Below are 18,066 nucleotides of genomic sequence, written 5' to 3'. Positions count from 1 at the left end.
TAGTACAATACTATTAATATAGGAGGACTTTAAATTCTTAGCTTGAGGTTTTGTGGATCAAATGAGTAGTGAGGATTCAAACTACAGACTTCATTGAAGGCTCTGTTGTGGTTACAAATTATCAGAGAATATTTATTTTCCCTATCCACCCAGTGCCACAGTTCTTTCTATACAGCCAATTTACCTTGAATTTCCTTAGGGTAAAGGGCTGGGGTGGGTAGGAGGGTAAGCAGTGTGTCATAGTGCTTTAAAAACATAGTCTCTAGACACAGACAGTCAAAATTTGCATTTTGGATCTAATACTAACCATGAGCAAATTATTTAACCTTTCTGTGCTTCACTGTCTTGACCTCTAAGGTGAGGATTATAATGGTACCTTCTTTATATTTTTTGTGAGGGTTAAAATACTTGAAATCTTTGACACACTTAAAACGCTATAAGCTCTATAAATGTTTGCTATTATTATTGTGATGAATGTTATGTGTCTAGTTAACTCTTACACTAAGTAGCCTTTTGTGGTCCCAGTATTATGAATGGTCTGCTATTGGATGTCCCACCTTCTGAGGCAAAAACAAACAACACCTAATGCTCAGCTTCAGCTTATTCAGCAAATATTCTCAAGATAAAAACAATATAAGTGCTTGTCATACCACTTTTAGTACCAGTCTTCACTTAATCTTGTCCTCAGTATTTTTCTTGGTAGCTCAAGGGTACATTTTAAATAATCCATCTAGTATTTTAGTTGTTTTAAGTGTTACAGGAAACAGAAGTCCATCATACAGCTTGTAAATGCCAAGGCTAAGACTAAAATCACAACTGATTATGACAATTGCTTCAAAAAATAGCTGAACAAAGAACATATGTAGATGCTTCTAAAGAAGAAATGTTGCCTGGGCAATACATATTCAAAGTCACTGGTAATACCAGAACAATACCATTTTCTTATCAAGTTAGGAAAAGAAAGATGGAAAGGAGGCAGGGAGGGAAACAATTTGAAACTCATTATTGAACTTTTAAGAATTGAAATGCCTTCATATATTTTACTAGCAAGAATGCTAATTGCAATAGCTCCTATGCAGAGCAGTTTGGCAATGTATATCCAAATTGTTAACATACTTATATTTGTATGTTAACCAGGCATGGTGGCTCATACCTATAATCTCTGCACATTGGGAGGGCGAGGTGGGAGGATTGCTTGAGGCCAGGAGGTGGAGGCTGCCATAAGCCATGTTTGCACCACTGCACACTAGACTGGGCAAGAGTGTGAGACCCTGTCTCAAACTAAAAAGTATATGTATTTGTGACATAAACTTTAAATCTAAGAATTTATAAAAATAATTACAGATATGTACAAACCATTAGCCAGAATATAATTATTGCATTTCTTTATAGAAAATTAGAATATTGAAAACATAATTATTTCATAATAAGAGAATGGGTTGAATTGACTATTAAATAGCCATATAATGAAATGTTAAATAGCAATTTTAAAAGATGTCTTTGAAGGATAGTTATGCCTTGGGAAAAAGTTCACGATAATTTGTTTAGTAGAAAAAGAGATGATTGCAAATATACAAATGATCGAAATTTTTAAAAAACAATGATTATATATAACCATAATCAAAGAGTTAAAAGTATCCAAGCCCATCAAATTGTACATTTATAATGTGCAGTTTTGTGTGTATCAGTTATAACTCAATAAAGCTGTGGGTTTTTTAAATGGTTACAAGTAACTCTTGGGAAAGTGGCTTGGGATGAATTTCAAAACATTCTCATTTTGCTTATTTGCATTTTCTACAATGATATGCATATTATTAAAAGTAGATGGTCAGGTGCGGTGGCTCACACTTGTAATCCCAGCACTTTGGGAGGCTGAGGCAGGCGGATAACCTGAGGTCGGGAGTTTGAGACCAGCCTGACCTACATGGAGAAACTCCGTCTCTACTGAAAATACAAAATTAGCCAGGTGTGGTGGCACATGCCTGTAATCCCAGCTACTTGGGAGGCTGAGGTAGGAGAATCACCTGAACCCAGGATGTGGAGATTGCTGTGAGCCAAGAACATGCCATTGCACTCCAGCCTGGGCAACAAGAGTGAAACTCTATATAAAAAAAAAATAGACAACATACAATTTAATAAATTTCTAAATAAGTTATCTAGTTAAAATTATTTTGTATTTATATTTTATCACCTGCCACTTTCTTGGCATGTTCTAAATACTTTTCCATGTTTCTTCATGGCTTTGCAGTTATCCCTTGCTGACCACATCATATTCTATATCTTAAAGTACTAAAGTTAATATATTTTCACCATTGGTTTAAGTATTTGTTATCATTTATTATGAATATAATATCAACTGAAATAATTCTAAAGATGATAGTCGCAGTTACAGTTTACTAAGTACCATTTTGTTGCTCCACAAAAATCACATTTAATTCTTGGAATAATTCTATGAGTTAGGTATTATTGGCCTCTTATTAAAAATGATGACACTGAGATTCAAAGACTCTAGTGATTGATTAAAGAGCTAGTGAGAGCTTGAGCCAGAATTCAGGTTTGTCTGATTGGCGTGAATCTTTTCTGCTAGTGTTTCTAAAACTGTTTTGATAATGTTGACAGGAAATGTGATCAGGAATGAAAATTAGTTTGCATTAATTATCTTTTTGGATTCTCATATCTATTTCAGAATTTTTAAGACTTGTCTTTTCCTTTAGCATATTGTTACTAAGACTGATACCTTTCAGATTCTCATCTTGTGCCTCAGAGCTCCCCTGCCCAATCTCTAGAAGCTTTTAAGATCTTCTTTTCCCTTAGTGTTCTGTTCTTTCATAATGGTACAACTTCTTTTTCCTGTTTTCATCCTTTGGCCTAAAAATTAGGTGAACGTCTTCCATTTGGGAAATTTTCATATCTTGTTTGTTTTTTATACTTTTCTTGTCTTCTCATTTTGTTTGTGGTAATGTTGCCACAGGATTGTTTTTTTAGGTTTAGCATCTTATTTGGATGCTGGACCTCTCAGGCTGGTCCTCTAATTGTCTTACCTCTTTTTTTTCCCCTATGGTTAATTTCTCTACGGTTTAGTTCTACCTTACAAGAGACTTCTTTAGCTTTGTCTTCTAACCCTCTTTTTATAAATTTATGCTATTTTTATCATTTCTTATGAATCTTTCTTGTTCTCTGAGAGTTTCATTTCTATAGCTTCTGATTCTGCTTTCCTGGATACAACATAGTTTCTTATTTCTATGATGTTTTTATTTAAAAAATTTTTTAAAGTTTCTTCTGTTCTTCTGATTTAATCAGGGGATGTGTTGACTTCTGTTTTCAATTAGTTCATTATTTTTTAATGTAAAGACAGGCTCAAAAACTGAGGTGACATGTCCAAAGGACACAGAAGCTAGTTTAACAAGGATTCCCTCTGGAATATACTTACTAATTAAAAATGAAAATATATCTTTAAAATGGAGAAATCTGGCAGATACTGTCTTAGTCAAAGGTTAAATTTCACAGCACCAGTAAAGAACAGTCTGACATCCTGTGCCTTCAAATATAGCAAACTTCAGAAGAAAAAGATGCCACTTTCACTTTATTCCTGTCAATAATGTTTAACCTAAGTTTAACCATGGGGAATTTACCAGACAAATTCAAATTGAGGATAAGTGTGCAAAACACCTGACCCGCACTCTTCCAAAATGTTAGTGATGTGAAAAAACAAACAAGACTTAGAATTGCTCTAGGTGAAAGGAGAATGAAGAGTGAATTAATCCTAAATTGAAGGGGAAAAAAAACAAAAACAGCAAAAGATTGTCTAAGACGCTTTGCAGGCAAATGGAAAAATGCAAATAGATTATATCACATTAAACATAATTGTTAAATGTCCTGAATTGATAATTATATTATCACTATTATATATGAGAATATTATTGTTCTTAGAAGATATCTATTAAAGTATATATTTTCACAGTGTGTGCAACTAATTCTCAAATGGTTCAGCAAAAATTATAAGTATATATACAGATACACAGTAGTCCCCCTTTGTCTGTGAGGGATAAGTTCCAGGGTCCCAGTGGATGCCTGGAACCACTGATAGTTCCAAACCCTATATATACGTTTTTTTCTATATATACATACCTATGATAAGTTTAATTTATAGGGACAGTAAGAGATTAACACCAATAATTAATAGTAAAATAGAACAATTATAACAATATAGTTATAAAAGTTATATGAATGTGGTTTCTCTCTCTCTCAAAATATCTTATTGAACTGTACTCACCTGTTTTGGGGCTTCAATTGACACCAGGGAACTGGAACCATGGAAAAGGAACAACAACTGTGCATACACACGAACAGATACCCAGAAATAAGGGGAGGCAAATGTGACAAGAGTCTAGAAATTGCTTAAACGAGATAAAAGGTAGATATCCTATGGGAATACTGTTATTGGAACATTTTTTAGGTTTGAAATTTTTCCAAGAAATCTATAGTTTTTCTAGCCTATATAAGAAAGTGTGTATATATGTGTGTGTCTATACACACGTGTTTGTGAGAATATTTGGGATCTTTACCAAAATCTTATTTCCCACAGAATCTCTGCAGCATGTGTATATTTTATTAGTAGTTCTGCTCTGTCATAAATATCCTAAACTAAAATGTTCTGTTCTTCTCTATAAAATTATACCATTTATAAGGTTTCTTGAAATGTTTTCCTAAAATGTCCTAACAAACCTTTGTACCAAATACTTTCTACTTGGTGCAAAATGAACATCTTTATGAATTTTTAACACATTGCAAAATAAAATAAGCATGAGGAATTATCACATGAACCTCTTTGCAGTTCATGGTTTATACAACTTAATAAAAATAGTCTTAGGTGCTATTTCTTCTCTCAACAAATTTAGTTTTAAATGATTATTGTTGAGTCATTACCTCATTTGTTACCCAATTATATTTACATTTTATTTAAATCTAATTTCCACCATATTCTGTTAATGACTTGTCCATCTCATTTGATCTACTACGGTGCTGAAATTGGAAAAGAAAACACAATTCAATCTGGACTCAGAAATCCCAGGAGATCCTTTCTGCCACTTAGTAGTTCTAAAACTCAGGTGCTGTTTGGTCATCTAAAAATCTCTATGGCCAGGCATGGTGGCTCCTGCCTGTAATCCCAGCACTTTGAAAAGCTGAGGCAGGAGGATTGCTGGAAGCCAGGAATTCGAGACCAGCTTGGGCAACAAAGCAAGATCCTGTCTCTTAAATAAATAAATATCCCGCTAGACCTGTTACGCAGATAGCAATTACCAATATTACTTCTACTTTAGCTTACAGTGAGTCATCCACGTCTCTCATTATTATGTGACTTCTACAGCTGTTCACTCACAAGCTATAGCTAAAAGCTTGCTGCTTTTATCACACAAACTCCTAATACTTGAGGTGCAGTTGGAGTTATAAATAGGTGGCAAGACCTGCAGCTTCTTCCTGCTGTTTGTAATAATTCATTCTATCATCTAGTGATTGATGTTTCCCTTTTGTTCATAAAGTTAAACTTTTGGGTAATGTTAGGTGCATTGTGTTTTATCTGGAAATATTACCTTGTGGAAAATTTTTTAAATAATACTTACTCTCTAACTTATACTATTGATATTTTTGGCATTTGCTATTAGTAGCTTCTAATCTCTCTCACTAAAATGTTGTTGACATACCTCATTTTGTTGGAGGACTAGAAGATAGAGGAGCTTAAAATAACATGTATAGAGAAACCATTTCATTGCTTCTTCTGTTCCAAAGGAATGTGAGTAGCCTCAATATACCTTAATATGTTATAAACAGCTAATTTTCAGCATGAAAGCAGCTGCTAGGAAAAGTTAATCAGTGGGACAGAATGGTGAAACTGGAAAATGAAATGCCCATCACTCTGCCTTTCAACCCCATTTTTTTTTCTGTTTGTAAATAATCTGGAGATAACTAAGTGGTTATCATAACATACAAGTTTGATTCTTTTATATTTTTCAAACTAATTTTCTGTTACAAAGTAATATCTTTTTAAGAAAACAGAAGAAAATGAGGAAAATAAAAATCACATGCAGAGATAATCATTTTAGTCCCATTGTTCCAGATTTTTAAGGAATTTTTTTAAATTAGAGATTAGATTGTTACCTGATTCTTTTCATTAACAGTATATTGTGAATATCTTTCTACATTATTTAATTTTCTTCTGTGCTGTTATTGGCTGTATAGTATTGTGTATTTGGCTGTATAATATTGTGTACTTGTTCCATGATTATTTAAACAGCTTCCCATTATTGGTTCAAATACTTTATATACTAGTGCTCTGATTACATAGATGAAATAAATCTTTGAACACAATTTCTTTTGAATAAAACATGTAATTGCTAGGTAAAGACTATTCCCATGGCCTGGCATGGTGGCTCACGCCTGTAATCTGAGCACATTGGGAGGCCGAGATGGGCAGATCACGAGGTCAAGAGTTCAAGACCAACCTGGCCAACAAGATGAAACCCCTTCTCTACTAAAAATATCAAAATCAGCTGGGCGTGGTAGTGAGCACCTGTAATCCCAGCTACTCAGGAGGCTGAGGCAGCAGAATCACTTGAACCTGGGAGGCGGAGGTTGCATTGAGCCGACATTGTGCCATTGTACTCCAGCCTAAGCAGTAGAGTAAGACTAAAAAAAAAAAAAAAAGTCTTCCCATTTTTGATACATTGCGCTGCTGAACTGCTTTCTTTTAAGAACTCTATACTGAAATTAAAGAATTAGAGTATGACCCCACTGGTATAAATTTAAAAATTAAATATACATAATCATATATATGTGTGCATACATATGTGCATATTTTATATATATGCATACACTTATATATACATACACACAAACTTAACAGTAGTTATCTATAAGGAGTACTGTTACAGGTTTAATTTAATTGTTAGAGAAAACCAGTAAGTAATGTGGCATGTTCAAATGCTGTCTGAGAATTCCAAAAAAGGAAGGTGAGAATAAGTCTGAAGTCTGAAGGTGAGAATAAGTTACTTACTGTGTGCTATCATTAGAAATAACATATTAGGAATTACCAGTATAAACTGAAAGAAATATAACAGCATAGGATATTTTACCAATATATAAAAGCTACGAGCTTAGTTTGATTAATGTAGTTTCCTCTTCTTTTTTCTTAAATCAGAAATGTCTTTATTGCTGATTCTAATAATGAAAATAATGTGTATGTTGAAAGAAAAAGGCTACTGGTATACAAATATAAAACAATAGAGAATAAAAATTCTACCTGTAACAGTACTCCTTATAGATAATTACTGTTAAGTTTGTGTGTATGTATATATAAGTGTATGCATATATATAAAATATGCACATATGTATGCACACATATATATGATTATGTATATTTAATTTTTAAATTTATACCAGTGGGGTCATACTCTAATTCTTTTGTACAAGTTTCTTTTAAAAAATCTATCGGTATACTGGTAACATCTTGTCATATTACTACATATAGATTTACTTTATTCCCTATTGATAATTATTTAGATCATTTTTCTTTTTTCTTTGTTGCAAATAATGGGTGCATTGATTGTCATATACAGACATCTGTGTGCTTTATTATTATTTTCCCCCAAAAAAATTCCTGCAATAGTGGAATTGTTATTGGTGAGCAGTGATAAGACTCTGAGTTCTGCTAAGAAAGCTTGCATCCCAGCCTTCACTACTGACATGCTGTATATCTTAGACAAGCTAATTAACCTCACTATGAAATTGATATAATTCTCAAAGCCATTTTATGGAATTGTTGAGAATTATGTATTCTTTTCTAAAAAGAAAATGCATATAAGGTAGTTAGGATAGGCTTTTTATACCTGGTACATAAGAAGTGCTGAAATATTCCCTATTGTTAGGAATTTCTTCCTTTAGCAAATTTTCTATTTATTTCTTTCATTCATTTTTCTTTTGGATAGTTTATGTTTTTTATTGATTATGGGAGAATTTTGTATGTTAAGAATAGTTACTATTTTGTGAGTTATAAGTATTATTCCTAATTTATCCTTCTTTGCTGCATTTACATTTTATATTTTTGTTTACTCAAATGTGTCAGTCTTTTTTTTAATGTTTTTTTGCCTTTGTGTCATATTAAGAAAGAACATCTCTACTGCAGTATTATAAAATATATTTCTATATTCTGTTCCTGAAATCTTATCATTTTTATTTTTTACATTTATTTATTCATTTGAGACAGGGTCTTACTCTGTCACCCAGGCTAGAGTGCAGTGGCATGATCATGGCTCACTGCAATCTTGACCTCCCCAGGCTCAGGTGATCGTCCCAGCTTAGCCTCCCAAGTAGCTGGGACTACAAATGCATGCCACCATGCCCAGCTAACTTGTGTGTTTTTCTGTAGAGATATGGGGTTTTGCCATGTTGACCAGGCTGATCTCGAACTCCTGGGCTCAAGTGATCTGCCTGTCTCAACCTCCCAAAGTGCTGAGATTACAGGCATGAGCCACTGCACCTGGCCCCATTTTCTATGTTTAAATATTTATATTTACCCACATGTTTTTTAATGTGGCTAGTACTGTTTCTTCTTCCCTCCACCAAGAGACATATTGGAAATTATAGGGTACTGTATAGGTTATCACCATGACTGAGAAGTCACTACTGGTATTTACTGCTCAAAAGCCAGAGATGTCTGCCAGGCTCCTGTAGAGAGCACAGGATTGTCCCTCAACAAAGAATTCCTGAGTCTTCCAACATGACTTTGAAATGTCCTTTCAGACCTCAATATCTTACTTTCTGCCAACAACAAACATGTAAAAACTAAGCATCTAAGTTTTCTAAAATAAACAATCAATAGGAGTCATCTGCTGCTTCTCAGAAAATTATTTCTCACTTAATTCTCAGATTAACAACTTAAAAATACTTTTACCTCAGTATGTGGAGGAATTCTAAATTCCATATACCAGGGTGGGTGTGTAGATTAGTTTAACTGTTTTTGGTTGTTTTATTATTGATTGCTCCTTTTTTTTTGGTAGTATAGTTCTGTTATATTGACACAATTCCTCTTCGATATAACTGAAAACAAAGTCAGAAAATTTCAGTCACTTCTCCTGTTTCTTGCATTATCTCTCTTCATTGAATATCATTTATACTGATTGCTCACATTGATCTTTCTCCTCTTAGCTGCTGATTCTACTTTTATATCCAGTAATCCTTATTCACGTAGGTCTCTACTAATAGGATTGTTTGCTTTCTTGGCCTTCCACAACACATAGGTGGGATTGATTGCAGGGTTTCGCTGGCAGGAATGAAATAGGGAACAATGGTTTTTATCTACTGATTAAGTGTATGATAAACTGGTAGAATGGAAGTTTATTGATTTTCTATATGTTAAGATAGATCAGTCATTCCTTGTTATTTTATACCTTTTTGTTTAATATAAATAATATACAGGAATTTGAGTTTATAGACTTCTGGTGGTAAAAGTTTATTTAAGAACAGTATCTAAAAGGTTGATAAATATACATATAACTAACAAATAATTTTCCATAATACCATTTCTCTCAGTGTTTTTTAAAAGCAATTACCCATAAGAGAAGCTGGAAAAAGGCATTTCTAGAATGTGAAAGCATCTTTAGAGATTATGATGAAAAGTTAGAAAGCTATAGATTTTATAGAATTTCAATAACAAGTACAGTAATAGATCTCTTATGGTTCTTTCTTGCTTCCTTTTCAATGAAAAAAAATGGAGTTTCTGCAGAAGACTAAGATATATGTAATCCAAGTTTATATCCTTTTGGAAATTATGTTTTCTCTAACAATAGAACTTAAAATATTTAGAATAATGAATGAATTATATCACCTTAAGTAATTTCCCACATCTCATTTTTCTCCGCTAGACCTTGCACAGATGCTGTATGGAAAGCAGTTGTGCATAGATGCCCATCTAGGACATAATGGTTTTTTTTAAGCCAGATGAAAAAATAGGTAAAGTTAATATCCTTTTAAAATAATTAGACAGACTAACTAGAACACATACCTGGATGGAGAAATAATTTGCCTCTATAGATAAAAGAACACCACTGCTGCCATCTCTGTCATCATAATTATCATTATGTTTATTAAGTACTTAACTACATGGCAGGCAATAATCTATAGGCCTTCAATGGATTATCTCATTTAATTCTTGTAAGAGCCCAATACAGTACATATTATCATTCCCATTTTGCAAATGTAGAAACTGAGACAAGAGATTTAGGTCGCTTGCTCAAAATCTGATAGCTAGAATAAGACCTAAACTGGCTGAATTAAAAATGTATGCTTACTGTATCATCTTCAGTAAAAAAGTTTTTGATCTGCTCCAGCACATGGAATAAAAGCTTTGGCTGAGTCCTGGAATTCTGCACTGCAAAGCACCATAAAGAGTCTTGTCCTGTATCTTATTAGAGTAGGTATTATCAGTATTCCACTATAGCCCCTAAAGAATAGTCACCACCATACACCCAGAACTTGTCAAGTGCTAAGCTCATAGTTGGTAAGTAGTAACTATTAATGGAGAATGAGAGAGAATATCTGTAATCATGTTCCCGTTAACTGACTAAGTCTCATTCTACCAATAAGTTAGTGTCAAAATGATCCCCCCAAGTTACAAAGATGAATTAATTTGCCATATTAGCTTATTGCTGTAAGTCAATTATGTTATTAAGAATAACTATTAGCCTGGCACAGTGGTTCATGCATGCATTCCTAGCTACTTAGGAGGCTGAGATTGGAGGATGACTGAAGCCCAGGAGTTTCAAACCAGCCTGGGCAACATTAAAACAAAATAGTATTTTAAATTAGGCCGGAATGGTGGTGTATGCCTCTAGTTCAGCTACTGGGGTGGCTGAGGTGGGAGAATCTCTTGAGCCCAGGAGTTCAAGGTTGCAGTGAGCTATGATTGTGGCTCTACACTCCAGCCTGGGTGGAAAAAAACAAACCTATTAAACAAAACTATTAAAATTCATCATTTTGGCTTGTATTGCCTGTCATAAAAACTCTGTATTCATTAGTGATCACTCCCCACTCTCCTCTGAACCTACTCCCAGCTCTAGGCAATCACTAGTCTGTTGTCTTTCCCTATAGTTTTGCCTATTCTTGACATTTCCTACAAATGGAATCACAATATATGGTGTTTTGTGTCTTGCTTTTTTTCATTTAGCATAAAGTTTTCATGGTTTATCCGTGTTGTAGTATATCTCCTAACTTCAGTACTTTTTATTGACAAATAATATTACATTATATGGATATATACCACATTTTGTTCACTCATCAGTTGATGGGCACTTGAGTTGTTTCTGCCTATACTTTTATTAATAATGCTGATATGAATATTATGTACAAGTTTTTTTGTAGACATATGTTTTTACTTCTTTCAGGCATATACTCAATAGTGGAATTGTTGAGTGAATTTATATTTAATGTTTTGAGAAACTTGTATTTTCAAAAGCAGCTGTACCATTTGACATTTTGAACAACATATGCGCATTCCAGTTTCTTCATGTGCTCACTAACATTTGTTATTGTCTTTTTTTTATTGTAGCCATTTTAGTGAATGTGAAATGCTGTCTAATTGTGGTTTTGATTCATATTTCCTAATGACTAATGATATTGAACAACTTTTCCTGTCTTTATAGGCCACATTATAACTTCTTTGGAGAAATGTCTATTTAAATCCTTTGTGCAATTTTTAGCTGAATTGTCTTTTTTTTACTGAGTTTTAAGTGTTATTTATGCACTCTGATTGTAAGTTTTTTTAATCTGATGTGATTTACAAATATTTTCTATTATCCTATGGGTTTTTACTTTCTTGATGGTGTCCTATGTAGTACAAAATTTCCCAGTTATGATGAAGTCAAATTTATTATTTTTTTCTTCTTTTACTTGTGCTTTTGGTGACATACCTCAAGAGGTCTTTGCCTAACCTAAGGTCACTAAGATTGATTCCTGTGTTTTCTTTTAAGATGTTATAGTTGTAGCTGTTACATAAAGGTATATGTTTCATTTTGAGTTCATTTTTATGAATGGTGTGAGGAAGTGATCCAACATCATTTTTCATGTAGCTTTCCGGTTTACCCAGCAACATTTATTAAAGGTGATTATTCTGATTGAATATTCTTAGTACCCTTGTCAAAAAGCTGTTGACTGTGAAGGCAAGGATTTACTTGATTTACTTCTTGACTCTCTGTTCTGTTCCATATTTGTATATGTCTATCCTATGCCAATACCATTTTGTCTTGATTCCTGTAGCTTTGTAATTTGTTTTTTGTTTCTTGTTTTTTGAGACAGGGCCTCACTTTGTCACCCATGCTCAAAAGCAGTGGTACAAACACAGCTTACTGCAGTCTCAACCTCCGGGGCCCAAGTGATCCTCCTATCTCAGCCCCCTAAGAATCTTGGACTACAGGCGCATGCTACCACGCCTGGCTAATTTTTATATTTTTTGATACAGAGTTTTGCCATGTTGCCCAGGCTGGTCTCAAACTCCTGGGCTCAAGCAGTCCTTCTCTATCGGCCTCCTCAGTGCCAGGATTACAGGTGTGAGCCCCCACATCTGGCCTGTATATGTTTTGAATTGGAAAGTGTGAATTTTGTAACTTTGTTTCCTTTTTCAAGATGGTTTTGGTTATTCCTGCTTTCCATGTGTAATTCTAATCAGCTTGTCAGTTGCTACAAAATCGCCAGCTTGAATTTTGATAGGAATTGCAGTGAATTCAAAATCAATTTGGGGATTATTGACATTTTAACAATACTAAGTCTTCTAATTCAGAAATGTAACATGTCTTTTCATTTATTTAGGTTTTCTTTAACATCATAAAGAAATGCCTTGGTTTTCACAGTGTAAGTCTAACACTTTTTTGGTTAAATTTATTCATAAGTATTTTCTTTTCCATGATATTGTAAATGGAATTATTTTCTTAACTTCACTGTTCAACTGCTTATTGCTAGTATGCTGACATATTATTAACTTTTGTATATTGGTCTTGAATCTTGCTACCTCACTGAACTCATTTATTTGCTCTAATAGGTTTTCTGTTGATTTCTTAGGATTTTCTCTATATAAATCATGTCCTCTGCAAATAAAGATTGATTTAATTATTCCTTTTAAATCTGGCTGTCTTCTATTTCTTTTTCTTGCCTAATTTTCGTATCTGGAAATTCCAGTACAATGTTTAAAACAAGCAGTGAAAGTCTTGTTCCTGATCCTAGAGAGAAAGCATGAAGTGCCTCATCAGTAAGCATGATGGCTGTGACTTTTTCAAAGATGCCTTTTATCAGATTGAGAAAGTTTCTTTCTGTTCCTAGTTTGTTGGGTGTGCTGTTTAAGTTAATTGATATAAAAATACTCACTGCATTTTTACAATAGATTCAACATTTTGTATTTTAGAATCCAGATCAGGTGGAGACTAAAGTAACGAAAATATCTTTCAACTATATTAACAGCATAGTCTGGTGCATCCATTTTGTAGCTGTGTGAAATTGGGTAACTTTAACTGCTGTTGACCTGAGTTTCCTTATCTGTAAAACTGGGTTTGATTTTAGTGCATACCTCCTAAGATTTTGTAAATATTTAACTATTTACAAGTAAAAGATTTAGAGTAGCAGTTGACCCTTGTTAGTTCTAATATATCGTAGTCATTATTAAGAATATGCATAATTTATGCATGAATTAAAAGCAATATATTTTTCACATATATAGTCTTCTTATACAGGTACTCCTTAAAAAATATAAGATTTTATTTAAAGCTTTTATTTCTATCTTTTGGGTTTTTTTTTTTTTTCTTTTTACAATGATACACATTTCTCTCGGTAGTAGAATATTCAAGCAAACTTGTCTATGGCTGCATATCTGGCACCTGTAAAAGCAGGTAATGTAAGATTCAAGAAACTATTATTCAATTACTGGAAAGTTTTTAAGTCACTTTGGTTTGTTTTTATGCCCTGCCTGTTCTTGCAGACAACTTCAGTTATTCATATCATTTTTCTTTTAAAAAGCCATGCACCATGTCTGAAAAGCTTGAGAAGCATCCTCCTGGTTTTGACATATAGTTAGCTAAGCTGATTTCTTAGAGAACCTGAATGAATGGATATGAAAAGCAACACATCTTGCCATGAGGGGCTAGATTCACTAAGGATGTCCTAAAAATTTAAAGAACTACATTTCTGGGATTTTTGTATCCACACTTTTTAAAAATTATTTTGTGTTTAGAGAATTCCTTTGGATGTAAGTTAAAAGAAAGAAAGGAGACAGATATTGTATTTTCTTATTTTCTGTTGTTATGAATTAGACATAAAGGTCTGAGAAGTTTTAAAAAGAAACTCTTTGGATTCCTTGGAGTCAACTCTCAGTTTCAACATGTTAATTTCTTTACATTATGGAAACCCTTGCGTATGATTTACTATCATCTGATAAAGCTTGCATCTCGTTTTTAAATCATTCTTTTGAAATTCTAGATTTAACTGACCCCCGCACTTTTGGTCAGAAATAAATTTTTACACAAGCTACCATTTGAGCACAACTCCTAATATAACGTAAAGGGCAGAGCCCTGCAAATAGTTATCACAAAACTCTTGTTAAAGCAATTCCCTTTCTCTTTAGACTCTCACTAAATTTATTGACTTTTAACATTCTAATTGGTGTATAAAAGTTTAGAAACAAAATCTGATTATAGAGATTTGTGAAAGTATTTTGGTAGAAAAGAGATGGCCTTAATTAAAAGAAGAATCTAAAAAAATGAGAAACACAAAATGACATATGAGAGTATATCATAATAGATGGACTGGAGTTTTCAAAGTGAAAATTTTTCTTTGCCTCTCTACTTATAAAGTCAGGGAGGTACATGATATATTATAGAATTCTTTTCTTCAAAAGTTAATTTTTAAAATTTTGATATTTGAAGAGGTACGGTTAGCAAATTGGTTATGTCAACCACTTAATTTTCTAAAAACTGCATAAGTGAAGTATTTTATTTTCTTAACTTTTTCCTCAGGGTGGCTTGATGAAACTAACAGATACCATTACTCATTCAATAAGTTGCCTATCTTTTGCCTGTAGTTAGTAAACTATGTTATGTTGCACTCAAAATGTCCAGTACACAGTGAATAAGTGAATAATTATGTTAAATGGAGTGGATGTGAAAACAGCCTTTTTAAACTGTGAAATGCTTTATAGAGTTAAATCTTTGCCATTTTTACCACCTTCAAAGCTACATTTTATTTTACTTTCACTGTTGCCTTCTTTGGTAAGGGACAAAGGTTAGTGAATGAGAGCCATATATGAGGCCAAATGACTTGGACAAAGGCAGAGATGACTAAGGATAGGCAGATTGAGGTGAGCAATGGAGAGTTGGGTGAATGTAATGAGAGAGAGCTAAGAACATGTAGCTTTTTGGTTTCACCAAGTGCTGCTCTTCATATCTTTTACCCGTTTTCTGAAGTCTTTCTCCTATTTTCACATATGTGGGCCCACAATGAGTACTTATTAAATATGTATGAAATTATTAAAACCTGAAAAGTTTGAGCTCTTTCATAATGGGAATCTTCTCAAATTTTTAAGTTAGAAATGTCACATGACCAGATGTATGTTTTAAGAAAATGACTATGATATGAATTGACATGAATAGATTAGAAACAGAATTTTGAAAGCTATTATAATCCATGTAGAGAGGGATGAAAGTTATGGGACCTTGAAAAAGGGGGAAATGTTAGAAAACAATATACCACAATAGTGGCATAAATTCAACACTTTTTGGGGACTGTTGACTGACTTGATTGAGAGCCTTGCAAAAGGTATAGTCAAAGGTGATTCTGAAATTTGTAGTATGAGAGTTTATTATTTTATTAACCAAGATGTAGAACAAAGGTCAAAGTAGGATTGGGGATGGATATAGGTTGTGTTTTGAATGTGTTTGTTGTGTGTTTAGCATGTGATATCTGCCAAGAACAATGCATTGTATTGTTTAAAAGGTCATTGCAGGCCAGGCTGTGGCTCATACCTGTAATCCAGCACTTTGGGAGGCTGAGGCTGGTGGATCACTTGGGGGCAGGAGTTCAAGACCAGCCTGGCCAACATGGCAAAACTCCATCTCTACTAAAAAAAATACAAAAATTAGCCAGGTGTGGTTGCACAAGCCTGTAATACCAGCTACTTGGGAGACTGAGGCATGAGAATTGCTTGAACCCAGGAGACAGAGGTTACAGTGAGCCAAAATCCCCCATTGCACTCCAGCCTGGGTGACAGGGCAAGACTGTGACTCTGTGTTGGAAAAAAAGAGAGAGAGAAAGAGCAGGAGGGAGAGAGAGAGAGAAAGAAAGAAAGAAAAAAGGCAAGACAAAACAAGACTTGAAGGGCACAGTTGCTCACACTTCTAATCCCAGCACTTTGGGAGACCGAGGCAAGAGGATTGTTTGGGCCCAGGAGTTCAAGACCTGGCTGGGCAACATAGAGAGACCCTATCTCTACAAAAAAATCTAAAAAGTTAGCTAGCCATGGTAGCATGTGCCTGTGGTCCCAGCAACTTAGGAGACTGAGGGTGGAAGGATTGCCTGAGACCAGTAAGTCAAGATTTCAGTGAGCTGTCACTGCACTACTGTACTCCAGCCTGGGTGACAGAGAAAGACCCTCTCTCCAAAAAAAAAAAAAAAAGGAAGAATAATTACTGAAGATTTAAAAATAAAGAAAGTGAAAAATGTGAAAAATAAATGTCCCTCTCCTCACTAAGTTCTTCCTAGAACATTAAGGTTAGATTTCTTCTGCATATCTTTAAATTGTTTTTCTTGCATATATAAACATTACTGTATTTTCCCTATTTCAAGATGCAATTTTTTTTTGTATTTTTGTATTTCTGAAATCAGGAGTATCTTACAATTGATGTATATATTAAATTTAATTGAATTTTTCAGAAAGATTGGTATTTAATACAATTTGAGAATCAAGGCATATTATATATAAAGAATAAAAATAGTACATATATTTATATCAAAGAAAATATAAGTAGAAGCTATACATGATATGTATGTAAATAAAATACAAGCACATATAAATTTGGGATGATTATATATTTAATTTACATTGATATATATTATTATAGAACACACTTTTTAAACATAAGATTTTTTTTTAAATACAGAAATTTAATTATATCTAAAATTACCGTATATTTCATTAATTCTAAGAGGTATTTTATATTTTAACATTTCTGAATTCAAGTTATATTTAATCATTCTAGCATCTAGACTTGAGGAAAATAGTTAATTCTTTCTCTTTGCTGTATATTATTCTATGTGAATCTTTTATAATTTTTTTAGCCAGTTCTTTATTTAGGTGCTATTTTTCTGTTTATTGTGGTTATTGGTTTATGTCTCGTTATTGTTTTTCGCTTTTTACTGTGACCAAATTGGTTTAGTAAGCATTCTTTCTCTACCTAAAATGTTGTATTTATTTCATTTTATATAATGCTTACAAGCTAAATTGCTATTATATATATGTTATGAAAATGGAATCATGATTAAAATCATGTTTTTACCTTTTTAAATTCATTCCTCATATTACAACCTTTGATAAATATTATCATAAGAAACATATAATTCAGTATATAAATTCTTATGATATTCTCTATGTTGGAAACACCCTTCCCTATTTTTCACTTTCCCATTCATACTTCAGGGCTTGTCTTTGGTGTCATCTTGGAAGACTATTTTCAACCTCTCTGGTTTCTCCAGCACAGCCTGATGGCGTCATATGCTTAACTCTTTTTAATACTTACCACTGTGTAGTACAAATGCCTTACTTATTTTTCTGTCTCTCTTACTAGGCTTCCTTAATGTCTGGGATTGTGTAGGCTAACACAAGGGCTATGGCTGCCACTTAATAGATCAAGAAATATTGAAATAATGAATATTGCTGGAAAATGTTTTCTTTCTAAATATTTTTTAAAGGTGGCTATAAAAAGTTCTTTGCTATGCTGAAAAGGAAAGTAAAAATAAAGATTTGTAGAGCCCCATGAGTAG

The 18,066-nt window shown here is 33.3% G+C and overlaps 1 protein-coding gene across 26 annotated transcripts in view; it reads left to right on the top strand.

Moving 5' to 3' along the window:
- MBD5 (methyl-CpG binding domain protein 5) overlaps positions 1–18,066 on the top strand; it is a 482,676-nt gene that overhangs the window by 82,468 nt on the left and 382,142 nt on the right. For 2 of the 26 annotated variants that reach the window (XM_078327826.1, XM_078327823.1), the window contains one exon: positions 12,856–12,897. The exons of the other annotated variants lie outside the window; for them this stretch is intronic. The gene's annotated coding sequence lies outside the window, so the exon portion shown is untranslated. The remainder of the gene's footprint in view (positions 1–12,855; positions 12,898–18,066) is intronic. 26 annotated transcript variants of the gene reach the window in all.

The sequence above is a fragment of the Callithrix jacchus genome, chromosome 6 (genome assembly GCF_049354715.1).
Source record: "Callithrix jacchus isolate 240 chromosome 6, calJac240_pri, whole genome shotgun sequence".
NCBI classification, from domain to species: domain Eukaryota; kingdom Metazoa; phylum Chordata; class Mammalia; order Primates; family Cebidae; genus Callithrix; species Callithrix jacchus.
This window is presented reverse-complemented; position numbering and strand designations above follow the sequence as displayed.